The 12,893-nt window shown below is 41.7% G+C and overlaps 1 protein-coding gene across 2 annotated transcripts in view; it reads right to left on the minus strand.

The window, feature by feature from the left end:
* Nucleotides 1–12,893, minus strand: part of LOC138582119 (zinc finger protein 34-like) — a 256,603-nt gene that overhangs the window by 15,397 nt on the left and 228,313 nt on the right. The gene's annotated exons all lie outside the window — the stretch shown is intronic.

Here is a 12,893-nt window from a genome sequence, read left to right on the forward strand (position 1 = left end):
AAATTCATACCTTCCTTTTCCGAAATAGTCCGACCAATTATTGCCTTGTTGAAGAAAGACGCTCCCTATCCTTGGACAACAGCTCAGGAGGAAGCCTTCCAACGGTTGAAAACAGAGTTTACACAAGCCCCCATCCTGGCTCAACCTGATATCAACCAGCCCTTCCTAGTGGAAACAAACACCTCTAACTATGCCATTGGAGCAGTTCTGAAACAGGAATTTGATGACAGACTGGAACATCCTATTGCCTATCTTTCACGGACGTTAACTCCCAGTGAAACCCATTACTCTGTATTAGAAAAGGAACTGCTAGCCATCCGTCAAGCCTTCGCCGAGTGGCGTCATTTACTTCTGGGAGCAAAACATCCTGTCCAGGTTCGCACGGACCATCAAAATCTTCAAGTATTACAAGCACTGGAATGTAGGAATAGCCGTCAAGCCCGTTGGGCCTTCTTCTTTGCCCAATACCAGTTCCAGATTCATCATGTTCCTGGAACACAGAATATAATTGCTGACGCCCTATCCCGACGTCCTGACTACGAACCCCCCGAAGACCGGACATTTCCTCAGATGTTTCCCATATGATATTTGTAGCTCAAGCATTTAGCCTCCTGGAAAAAGTTTGCATGCAAACCCAGTCCTCTGAACTCTGGAGAGATATTTCAAGGAAGAATCAATGGAATCTGAGAACCAAGGATGGATTTTTGTTCAAGAATAATACTCTAGTCATTCCCACACAAAAACTACAACAAAGGATAATAAACCTCTGTCACGATACCCTTCACTCCGGACATCGTGGCATTACCAATACCCTCCGTCTAGTACAAAGGCAATTTTGGTGGCCCAGAATGAAAACCGACGTACAACTGTACGTACAAGCCTGTTCTGTCTGTCAAAACAAACATGATAACAAGAGACCAGCGGGTCTGCTACTGCAGCCTACACTGCCAACAAGGCCGTGGGAATTCATTGCTACAGACTTCATTGTGGAATTGCCACCTTCCAGGGGATACACGACTATCTGGGTCACTATTGACTTTTTCACCAATATGGCTCATTTCACCCCCCTGTATAAACTGCCATCTTCATCAGAACTTGCTGGAATCTTCCTGGAACACATTTTCCGACTTCATGGACTCCCTTCCAAGATCATATCAGACAGAGGGCCTCAATACATTTCTCAGTTTTGGAAACACCTTTGCCGGATACTAGGGATTCAACGGGCCCTCTACTCAGGCTATCATCCCCTAACCAATGGAGCTACTGAACGTGTGAATCAGACCTTAGAACAGTATCTTCGTTGTTTCACTACCAAGGTCCAGGACGATTGGTCCCTTTTAATACCTTTGGCTGAATTTGCCTACAATAATTCAGATCACTCGGCTATTAAGACCAGCCCTTTTTTCTGTAGCCAGGGATTCCACCGTTCGGTTCTACCTTCTGTCCTCCCACATCCTACACCAGTTCCTACAGTCGATTCCTGGATTGAAACACTCATCAATGTACACAGAGAAGCCAAAGAACAGTTAGAAAGAGCCAGGACTCAGACCAAGCATTATGTGGATTCAAAGAGAAGACCAGGGCCCTCCTATGCACTAGGAGATAAAGGCCCTCGTTACAACACCGGCACTAAACCATGGCGCTATTAGCACCATGGTTGGTGCCAGTGTTGTAACGGGTCCGTCATGGTTCAATGTGTAATTACTACCCTATTCCAAGGTAGGCGGGGCGGTAATTCCCCATTAACCATGGCCCTTCCCCATTCGCATTTTCGCCCCATAGGGCTCTATGGAAATGGGGAAGGCGCTAAGTATGGTACAGCAAATTGCAGTACCGTACTTAGCACCAAGGTCCCTTTGCGGGTCCCTACTTTAACAGCTGGTGTAGACCAGCCGTTAAGGTCAGGTCCCGCAAAGGGACCTCGTAATCAGGCGCTAATGGGTTAACGGCACGGCAGCCTTTTACGGCGCCGTTAACCCATTAGCGCCAAGGTCATAATGAGGCCCAAAGTATGGCTATCCTCGAAACTGCTGCCCCAGCATCTACGGCCAAATAAACTGCCTCCCCGGTATTATGGGCCTTTTCCTATAAAAGAAATCATCAACCCAGTGGCCTTTCGACTCAAATTACCAGACTCCTGGAAGAAAATCCACCCAGGTTTTCATACATCTCTAATGAAACCATACATCTAGACCTCTCAGTCTAACCTCAGGCCTACTCCCGTACTTGTCAATGACCAACTGGAATATGAAGTCTCCAGCATATGTGACTCCAGATATAAACGTGGTCAGCTCCAGTACCTGGTGGAATGGAAAGGGTATTCTCCCAGTGAACGCAGTTGGGAACCCATCTCAAACTTAAATACCCCCAGGTTACTCAGAAGGTTCCATCTCATACACCCGGGCAAACCCGGCGGGACAGGTTTTCGGAGGAGGCATGCTGTCATGAACCATCGGACTCGCCCCTTCTGGGCCTCCTGGTCCCCAACACGTCAGGCTTACGCTCTGTTATACTACCAACATGGCCGCAAGCACAGAACGCTGCCTACCAGCCTTCGCATCCAATGCAGCACGTTCTATAAAGTAGCCACATCCCCGCGGCCCCACGCGTCTCAACGCTACTGTTAGCTGTGGCTAGACGTGTGCTCTGTAGATCGCCTTCGCGGGACTCTGTTGATTCCTGGTTTCCGGACCTTCTGCTTTCCTACTATTCTCACTTCTTATTCAGCCTTCTCTCGGATTCCGTGCACCCGCCTCTGAGTGCTCCTTTCCCCTTTCATGGACTTCCTGGAGTTTCCTAGCGATCCCGGACTTGAAGCTGAACGAACACTGGAAGCCGAAGACGGCCGAGCAGGCTTGTACAAGACCCGAACCATACCAAAGAAAACTCCTCCTAAGGATTCCATCAAGCAGAGAAAACAGGTGAGAAAAGGGGAAACCTGTGGCAGTTTCCATAGGAAGAGCACTTTTTGGGCGGCTTATAACTCTGCTCCCCCTGGACGAATCCTCACCAAACTTTGCAAAAAAGGTGTATGGGGTATGCTGAATTGTCTTGCAAAGTTTGGTGATGTTTGGTTCAGGGGGAGAAAAGTTATAGGGGGGGTGTCAAAACGTCTTTTTTTGCCATAGACTGAACGGGGAAAAACTTTGCGCACGCCTACAGGCCAAACCGCTGGATGGATTTTCACCAAATTTGTCGCAGGAGCTGGAGCTTGGTCCCGAATGCGTGCTTTTGTACATTTGGTGCCAATCCGTCCAGTAGTTTTCTGTAAAACGACCAAAAACAATGTCTCAAAAAATGTGTGTTATCTATGTTCGCTCCGCGGTCACACTTCCCTGTTCGCTCCGTGGACAAGATAACGATTGGCTAATCTGTAGCGTCATATCCGCAGACATGTGACTCATTCACTGATTGGATGTTGCCCAGCGTCAAGTGCATCAGATTGTTTCACTGCGCCCGCCACCTTTCATTCGTGTTTTGGTGTACGCGGACATTGCCACTAACACATATAAAATAACACAACCTTGCACTTATTAAACGTATGAAATACTGTCCCGGAAGGTGAGGCTTAATGAGGCTGGGATGGGATGTCGCAGCAAGAAGTCAAAAGTGAGGTTTTCTTGTCACCCAAGTCATACGGTAAATTGAAAGTTGCTGCTCAATATAGTGTCCATTAAGTACAGACGCTGATTTACTGTGTCTGTGTTACAATCTACTTAAAGAAATATTGCGGTCAGGCTGGCGTCCTAGAGTTTGAAATGTGAGGCAGCCACCTGCACTGTTTGATGGAAACAGCGATTCTGCAACTGTATGGGAGTACCAGTTCTCATGAAGGGATTGAGACATGTTGCTGCAAAGTCAGAATGTATTTGCATTCTGAGCGAAGGTTACTTGCTTTGCTTTTTTGGTTGCGAGCTCAGTAGGCCCACGCATCCCACTAAACTCATAAGGGTCAATTGTTTTTTGACCTTGAGTGAAAGGGAAAATTCAGTAAGAATGCAGAGAGTGACAGTTTGCAAAAAATACTGTTTGATAAGGTTATGTATTCAAACCGTTTGTAAGGCACATGTAATATCAGTTGCAGAAGATTCTTTGCTGCACGTACATTGCTGTCTGAGCTTTACCAAGACAATGGAACCGGTTAATATTGTGTAAGTTTGCTTTTGCCTCCTCTACACCAGAACAAGATTTCACTTTTTATTAACAGAACATAAATTTAGACAATGTAACTGAAGTATTATCTTTCTGTGTACTTGTCATTTTTTTTTACTTACCGAGAGTGCACATTCTCAGCATTTGTACGCTACCCCTAGATTCACCCATGTGCAACGCTAATATTTCTTTGATATGTCATGTATGATCACATCGATTTGTGTATCAGTTTCCATGTTCTTTTTGTCTTTTTTGAAATCTCATGATTTCATTTTTTACTTTCTGAATATTTATTTTGGCAATGCCACTGAATTACTATCTTTTTGTGTAGTTGTAATGTGTTGTTACTTATGGAGAGAGTAGCTTCTCGGCATTTATAGGCTACCACGAGATTCACCCATGTTGAACACTATATTTCTTTACGATGTCCTGTATGGCCACATCGATTTGTTTATCACTTTCCTCGTTCTTTTTGGCGTTTTTTAAATTGTTTGCTAAAGGTTGGGTATTGATACGTATTTTCTATTCTGTTTTCCGACCAGCTACATCCTTCCTTATTGTGAATGTCATGGTTTCCAGCTGCCAAGCGATGGATTTTTTCCACGCCAGATACACGTACTCGTGACCGCCTGCCTAACCGTCACAATCTTGTGGGACGATAGAGCGGGTCCCATTTGTCCTTACGCTGCAGTGGCCATTAGGAGTAACATAACCTCATTTATGATGGTGCAGGCCAAAGTTCATGCCGTCATCTTGGAAATCACTGTGCGCCCGAAGCGGTTGCTTCGACTACTTAGTGTATGGGAAAAGAACAACGTGTGCCTCACGATTAACATTTCCAATGATGACTGAAGAAACAAAGTTACTATTTGATTGAAAATGGGAATAGTCCGATGGTCTCGGACAGTTTATTGTTAAAAAGTACTTTACAAATTCTAAAATGTTACTGTTTTCTTTTAACAGGGAAGAAAAAAGTGATTGTGGTAATATGTTAACAGGGTTTGCTTTTTGCTTTTAGCAGGCTGCCATGAAAAGCGAAGAGGGGCCCTGTATGGAACAACCGCCTTCCCTTTCTATGGTGGCCATCTTGGAAAAGGATTTTGTTTTCTGATTTGGAACGCCACAGGCGTCCCGATTTAGAACTAAAAAATACTCTTATTTAGTCCTACGCGTTACTGCTTTGGAAATGTAGATTGTTAATGGTATTCATCCCCCATTTTAGGTGTTGAAGGGGAGGGGGGTAATGACCCAGAGATCGCGTTATGCACTCTCGCTTCGATTGAGCGGATACCTTGGCCTGCTGGCCTTTCATTAACCGTTCCACTCCCTTGAACGGAGGAGGAACGCTACAATATTCCCCTTAGTATAATACAAACTGCAAGTGGAAATGGTGGAAAATCTTATTGCGTCTATGTACTTTACTGAGAAACATACAGTACATGGAGTGTATGCGATTTTTTTTTCTTTACATTTATAAACTGTGAAAGGTAATTATTAAAGGACCATTTCATTTCTTTACGGATGGCTTTTTGTAAGATGCACTACTAAAAACCTGTGAAATTCACTAAAAAAACTTTGTTAAAGGAACGTTACAGTTCCAAGTAAAACCGTAAAACCCCCTCAAATTCGCCAGTTATGGTCAGCTAAGCAACCATAACTTGCGCCACCACCGTGCACTGCTAAGACTAACACCCAGGATATCAAAGATGCCATCACAAATGTCATTGATGACATCACATGTGACAGTAATGTTAATGAAAAGTGCCTACCAGCAAGGGGTTGTTTTTATTATGTAGGTAGCAAGATGTGAGGGGTGATTGGGTAATGTTAAACATGTAATAACTAGCTAACAATGTAAGACTTAATACACACTTGTGCTAGTACAAACAATACATATGAAGACTCACAATGCATATGAATGAGAGGCACATACAGGGAAACTAAAGTAAGGAAGAAAGAAACAGCATCATCAGAAAATGTTAATAGCATTAAAGTTTATCTTCCTGTATACAAATTAATTGTGTGGTTGAGGCCTGCTATTGCCCCATGCATGTGTACCATGAGCTGAGACCAAACCCTAAGGAAAGTACTTTAAGAACATACTACAATGTTAATGTTTTGATATAGAGCACCTTTTGAATTTGTATATTCTGATTGTCACTGAATAAAACCACCTGCCCTAGATTTTTCAGTGACCCAAAATAAGTGAGCCTGACATGTGATCTCATCAGTGATGTCATCAATGACATTTGTGATATCATCTTCGATATCCTGGGTGTTAGTCTTAGCAGTGCACTGTGGTGGCGTGAGTTATGGTTGCTTAGCTGACCATAACTGGCAAATTTCAGGGGTTTTTCGGTTTTACTTGGAACCATAATGTTCCCTTAACAATGTTTTTTTTTGTGATTTCATAGGTTTTTAGTAGCGCAAATTAACCATAACGTCCCTTCAACAAAGTTTTTTTAGTGATATATATATACATATATATACATATATATATATATATATATAATGAAAAAACGTTGTTAAAGGGTCGGTATGGTTAAGTTGCGCTACTAAAAACCTATGAAATTCAATGAAAAAACTTTGTTAAAGGGACGGTATGGTTCCAAGTAAAACCGAAAAACCCCTGGAATTCACCAGTTATGGTAAACTAAGCAACCATAACTCGCGCCACCACCGTGCACTGCTAAGACTAACAACCAGGACATCAAAGATGACATCACATGTGCATTTACTTTTCATGAAGTCTGTATAAAGGATTCTTATTGAAACGTTAATAAAAAAGTGTCAAGGATCATTGGAATAAATATCATGAGGAACGTAGTGCATTAAGCAATGCATTAATCCAAATAGCATAGTATTATGAAGTTTTTTCCAATATACTAAGGTACACATGTAGTAACATAGGCATAGTATGCAGCAGACATGATGGAGACGCAATATTAATAATCTTGCCATGTTAAATACTAAAATTATAAATGCTTTCTTATTAGAGTTTTGCATACTGTAAAACATTTAATAAGTACCTAATAAAACCCACTTACTACATTATTGCACACAAAACACCAACAGACAACAACACATTCAAATATGGGCATATACAGGGAAAGTGAAGTAAACAAAAAAACAGCAGTATTACCCCACAATCTTCATAACCTAACTGATTATCTTCATGCACAGAAATGATTGCTCTGCTTCAAAGCTACTACTTCCCTATGTATAACTATCACATATTGTGATTAGACCCTAAGGAAAGTAGTGTAAGTGCAATGTGTACAAATATGAGCATATCCAGGGAAAGTACAGTAATAAAAAAAACAGCAGACCTATAAAACAAGTATTGACAACTTTACTAATCATCTTCATACATAGAAAGCATTGCTGTCTTCCAAGTCTGTTTTCCCCTATGTATATGTTTCATATGCTGTGAGTGGACCCTAAGTGAATTACATATTTGAAGTATAAGTCTACAAATATAGTACTTTTTGAATTTTTAGTTCCTGACTGTTACTGGCCTAGATATATCAGTAAAGGAAAAAAGAGTGAACCAGACATGTGATCTCATCAGTGATGTCATCAATGACATTTGTGATGTCATCTTTGATGTCCTGGGTGTTAGTCTTAGCAGTGCACAGTGGTGGCACGAGTTATGGTTGCTTAGCTTACCATAACTGGCGAATTTCAGGTGGTTTTCGGTTTTACTTGGAACCATAACGTCCCTTTAACAACGTTTTTCATTGAATTTCATAGGCTTTTATTAGTGCAACTTAACCATAACGTCTACGAACATCTGACTTCATTGCAGACCTTACGGACAGTGCCACATGACCATATGCTGGCGCGCGGCATGATGATGTGTCCGAGAACCCGTCCGCACTTCACGATAAGATCTGTGCTTCGCGGACAGTTCGGAACTGCATTTTCTACTGATCTAGGAACTTTCAACTTCAAAATTTCCCTTACACAGCTCCAACACCTATTCCTACTCATCCATTAACAATCTAGTACACAGTACATACTTTTAACAAAACTGCTATTTATCTTAAAATGGAATCAGCTAATGCCATCCCTCCTCCCCAAGAGACACCACCACTGCTGTAATCAAGGAGCATGAGACACACTGCCCTCTACCTTAGAAATAACACACGTGCAACATTTTCCCCTGTCCACCTGCCCCTCCATATTAGTGTTTGGTGCCTCTTCCCTCATTTCCCTCCCCACCTTTCATTCTAAGCTCTCCTGCCAAAAAAAAAAAAAATGCAACCAAAACAATAAAAGAAATGTTCCTTTAGGAACCACCTTTCACAGTTAAAAAATAGAACTAAAAAAATAAAACTTAGTGACTCCATCTACTTTATATTTCTCAGTAAAGTACATAGACTCAATAAGATTTTCCAACATTCCCATTTGCATTTTGTGTTATGCTAATGGCAATATTGTGGCATTTATCCCCGGTTACAGGGATGGAACGGTGGATACCGGCCTGGCAGCCCAGGTTATCAGCCCAAACGAAGTGAGGGTGGATAACGAGGTCTCCGGACCATTATCCCCCACATTCCAGCCCCTGTAATGGGGGAAGGCCATTAGCACCCTAGGTTCCCAAAGTGGGATCCCGGGGTGCTAAAAAAATGTTTTTTTTCCTTTTCCTAAGTAGGAAGGAAAATCCTTTTCCAAGATGGCCACCATGGAAAGGGAAGGCAGGTTTCGTACAGGGCCCCTCTTTGCTTTCCTTGGCAGCCTGCAGAAGGCAAAAAGAGAACCCTATGACCATATTACCACAAGCACATTTTTCTTCCATTTCAAACCTATCCCAATTTCGAATAACTTTACCACAACGCCAGTCCCAGATGGACATGGCCACTTTAACCCCATGTGTTGTCCCTCGTGTTCATGGCCAGTAGCCTGATTGGCCGGATCATGACCTTATTCCATGACCTGGACAATCTTGTCACTGCCCATGGCCACAGGCTACACCTCAGTCAGCAAAGGTAAATCACTATTTTTTTGTACCTACATTCTGACACTAGTCAAAAAACAAAATCCATTCAGACTTTACAAAAACATTTATTTCTAAATCTATACTCTTTTTGCAAACCTTTGTATAGATTTGTCAAATGGCACCACATTTCGAAGCCTTTACAATATTTTGGGACTCCCCTCTAATTTTGCCCCTCTTGACAAAATCCCACCAAACTTCGTAAAAACATTAATATCTAATTCTATTATCAGTTTGCCAAATTAAGTGTACTTTTGTCAAATGGCACCAAATGTATAAGCCCTTACATTATTTTGAGACCCCCCTCTAATTTTGCCCTTCTTGACAGAATCCCACCAAACTTTGCTAACACATTCGGAATCAGGTCTGGAACAAAATTGCAAAATTTCATGTGGCTTCATTGAGTGGTGCCAAAGTTATATGCCATCCAAAAACTGCCCCCAAACATCTGAAGTGTCCCTGAACTTCTCAGGACTGTTCGCGAACATCCGAACTGTTTGCGGACTTTTGCAGCAAAAACCACCAGTTTTTTTGCTTCTTTCAGCCATATGCCATCCCATCCTCACCACCCCTCACCTCCCCAGAGATTATTTGATACGTTTGACAAGTGCAATGTTGTGTTTATTTAATATGTTTTTTCCGCGATGTCCGTGGACACCGGCCGCTGTCTGCCAATCCAAGATGGCGGGCGTTTCCAAAAATCGGACGCACTTCACGCTTTTCACCATCCAATCAGCGGGCACGTCCGATGTCCGCGGACACCACGTTGCCCTCTAAGCCAATCAGTGTCCTGTGCGCTAAGCGAATAGGGAAGTGTGTCCGCGGAGCAGACATAGATATCACTAATTTTTTAGACCTACTTTTTGGTAATTTTTTTAAAAAGTACTGGACGGATTTTCACCAAATTTACAAAAGCCCGCTTTCGGGACCAAGCCGCCGCTCCTGCTGCAAATTTGGTGAAAATCCGTCCAGCGGTTTGGCCTGTAGGCGTGGGCAAAGTTTTTTCACCATTCAGTCTATGAGGAAAAAAAAGAAATTTTGGGACCCCCCCCTATAACTTTGACTTGTCAAACTTATCAAATAATCTCTGGGGATGTGAGGGGTGATGAGGGTGGGATGGGATATGGCTGCAAGAAGCAAAAAAAAAATGGTTTTTTGCCGCGAAAGTCCGTGAACAGTTCGGATGTTCTCGAACAGTCCGGAAAAGTTCACGGACACCTCAGCATTACAGGGTTGGTGAAATGCAGTTCTTTAATGGCTTATAACTTTGGCACCACTTAATAGAACTCCATGAAGTTTTGCATGTATATTTCCGACCTGATTCTGAATTAGTTTACAAAGTTTGGTGGGATTCTGTCATGAAGGGCCAAAATTAGAGGGGGGGTCCCAAAATAATGTAGTAGCTTATACATGAGGTGCCATTTGACGAATCTACACTTAATTTGGTAAACTGATAATAGATCTAGAAATAAATGTTTTTGCAAAGTTTGGTGGGATTTTGTCTAGAGGGGGCAAAATTAGAGGCAGGGTTCCAAAATAATGTAAAAGCTTATAAATGAGGTGCCATTTGATGAATCTACACTTCTTTTGGCAAACTGATAATAGATCTAGATATAAATGTTTTTGGAAAGTTTGGTGGGATTCTGTCAAGAGGGAGCAAAATTAGACTGGGGGGTCCCAAAATATTGTAAAGGCTTAGAAATGTGGTGCCATTTGACAAATCTACACAAAGGTTTGCAAAAAGATCATAGATCTAGATATAAATGTTTTCGTAAAGTCTGAATGGATTTTGTCAAGTGGGGCTAGGTTATATGATGATTGTATGTGCATACATTTGACACTTTTGAAAAAATAAAACATGGGCGGATTTCCAGCAAACTTGCCTAAGGAGCATTGGCAAGGACCTACAAGCATGGTTTTGGAAATGTGCCAGTGTTTTTTTTTTTTGACAAGTGTCATAATGTAGCTACAAAAAATAGCAGTATACCTTTAGTGACTGAGGGGTAGCCTGTGGCCATGGGCAGTGGCCAGATTTTCTGGGTCATGGAATAAGGTCATGATCCGGACAATCTGGCTACTGGCCATGACCACAAGGGACAAAACATAGGATTAAAGAGTCCGTGTCCACCTAGAACTGGCTTTGTGGTAAAGTTATTCGAAATTAGGATAGATTTGAAAGGGAAGAAAAATGTGCTTGTGGTAATATGGTCATAGGGTTCTATTTTTGCCTTCTGCAGGCTGCCATAGAAAGCGAAGAGGGGCCCTGTATGAACCCCCGCCCTCCCTTTCCATGGTGGCCATCTTGGAAAAGGATTTTCCTTCCTACACCGGGACGCCACAGGTATATCCAATATACTAAGGTACACATGTAGTACCATAGGCATAGTGTGCAGCAGACATGATGAAGATGCAATATTAATAATCTTGCCATGTTAAGTACTAAAATTATAAATGTTTTCTTATTAGAGTCTTGCATACTGTGAAACATTTAATAAGTACCTAATCAAACCCACTTACTACATTATTGCATTACTGCACACAAAACACAAACAGACAACAACACATACAAATAGAGCATATACAGGGAAAGTGAAGTAAACAAAAAAAAATCAGTATTACCCGACAATCTTCATAACCTAATTGATTATCTTCATGCACAGAAATGATTGCTCTGCTTCAAAGCTACTACTTCCCTATGTATAACTATCACATATTGTGACTAGACCCTAACGAAAGTAGTGTAAGTGCAATGTGTACACATATGAGCATATCCAGGGAAAGTACAGTAATAAAAAAACAACAGAACTATAAGACAGTGTTGATAACCTTACTAATCATCTTCATACATAGAAAGCATTGCTGTCTTCCAAGTCTATGTTTTCCCCTTTGTATATGTTTCATATGCTTTAAGTGGACCCTAAGTGAATTACTGTAAGAACATATTTGAAGTTTTAGTCTACAAATACAGTACTTTGTACTATAGTATAGTGATTTTTTAGTTTCTGACTGTTACCGGCCTAGATATATCAGTAAAGGAAAAATGAGTGAGCCAGACATGTGATGTCATCAGTGATGTCATCAATGACATTTGTGATGTCATCTTTGATGTCCTGGGTGTTAGTCTTAGCAGTGCACGGTGGTGGCGCAAGTTATGGTTGCTTAGCTTACCATAACTGGCGAATTTCAGGGGTTTTTCGGTTTTACTTGGAACCATAACGTCCCTTTAACGTTTTTTCACTGAATATATATATATATCATAAACGGGGCAAAAATACCACAAAAGCACGGGCGGACCGCACTCCAAGGGCAGGAGAGACTAATAAATTACCAAAATCCGTGAAACAATAACACAGCAGTTTTATTATAAAAATGGTATAGCATGCAGGGTACAACAGGAAAGAAAGTCCAGGTAACGCGTTTCGCACCTAAAAGGTGCTTGTTCACACAAAGATTCAAGTGGCTACTGGTCACTTAGATATAGAGTGGTCCCTTCACCCTATTGGCAGTAATGAAAGTGAAACCAACCAGGCAGGCAATGCAGGCGGACATGTTGGAATGGAGCCCACCACAATCAAATACATCCAACCAATACCGATATGTAAAAAAACACAGATATCATCACCATAATGGCTATGCAGAAATGGTTGTAACAGATTGTCAAATAATACATAATGGATGAACATGCGAAAACACATCCAAAATCAATACACACAAAAAGTCTTTACAACCAATTATATGTTCA

The sequence above is a fragment of the Ambystoma mexicanum genome, chromosome 3q (assembly GCF_040938575.1).
Source record: "Ambystoma mexicanum isolate Mex_15411 chromosome 3q, UKY_AmexF1_1, whole genome shotgun sequence".
Lineage (NCBI taxonomy): Eukaryota > Metazoa > Chordata > Amphibia > Caudata > Ambystomatidae > Ambystoma > Ambystoma mexicanum.